Raw genomic sequence first — 1296 nt, forward strand, 5'->3', positions numbered from 1 at the left:
TTTGGTTTTGTAATAAGTCAATAAAATAAATTAACATATCTTTAGAAAACAGATATGCACACTAATTTAAAAAGAATAGTGCTTAATCTGTTCAGCAAACATTTGTAAAATTCCTTGCCATCAGCTAGCTCTGGAGTTCTGCTAGGTGAGTAAGGCCATGTATGTTACTGCTCAGAGTACTGACGCAAAGCAATTGTCCCCTTCACATCCATTTTTTGCTGTTGATATGTCATGCTATGTTGTTTAGAGATCCATAGATGGCCCTACATGAAGGCTTTTTTTTTTTGTGTGTGTATATGGGTGACTGTGATTTAACTTTCAAATAAGATGGCTCCTGATTTACAATGATTCAACTTATATGTGGCAATGATATGAAAGTGAAAGTGATTCAGTAGAAACTGTACTTTGAATTTTGAATTTGGGTCTTTATAAAAAGGGCCAGTGACATGTGGTATGGTGCCATCTTGTGATGCTGGGCAGCGGCAGTGAGCCACAGCTCCCAGTCAGCTAGAAGATTACAGGGGTGAACACCTGATATTCTTACAAGCATTCTATATATAACCATTCTTCTTTTTTTTAGTGTAATATTTAATAAATTGCATGTGATATTTGATGCTTTGTTATAAACTAGGCTTTGCTTAGGATGATTTTGCCCAAATGCAGGCAAATGTAAGTGTTCTGAGTATGTTTAAATAAGCTTAAGGTAAGCTATGATATTTGATAGTTTAGGGGTATTAAATGCATTTTCAATTTTTTATGTGTTTCTCTGTACATAGCCCCCTTGTAAGCTGAGGAACATCTCTATATGTATATGTAGCCTTGGTATGGCTTACATATTATTGGCATGAAACATCTAGAACAGTACGTGTGCCATATAATTGTCTACAACATCAAACAAGTTTCTTGAAAACTTGTGCCAAAGGGGTTATGTCTTTAAGGATTCTTATTTCAGAAGGGTTCTCTCAAACGTAAGATTTTTCAGAAGTTAAGTGAAAATCTGTCCAAACTAAACATTTTTCCATTTTCCCTAGTGAGCAAAGATAGCTAAAATCTATCTGCCATTTTCAACACTGTACTCAATGATTGTAATTCTAATTTAAGAACAGATTATTATTATCAAAACCACATGTTGGCCTGATCTTATACAATATTCATAAATCTCACTCAGAGCCTTGGACACTTTTATTTGTTGAGTCTATATGGTACTGTTGTACCATATAGACCTCATAGCTTAATGTATGTCTATACTTTTGAAAATACATGCATCATAGTTCCATTGTAAAATGTCTGGGTTAT

This window comes from Mustela putorius, unplaced genomic scaffold (assembly GCF_011764305.1).
Source record: "Mustela putorius furo isolate JIRA1106 unplaced genomic scaffold, ASM1176430v1.1 tig00003912_pilon_pilon_pilon, whole genome shotgun sequence".
Lineage (NCBI taxonomy): Eukaryota > Metazoa > Chordata > Mammalia > Carnivora > Mustelidae > Mustela > Mustela putorius.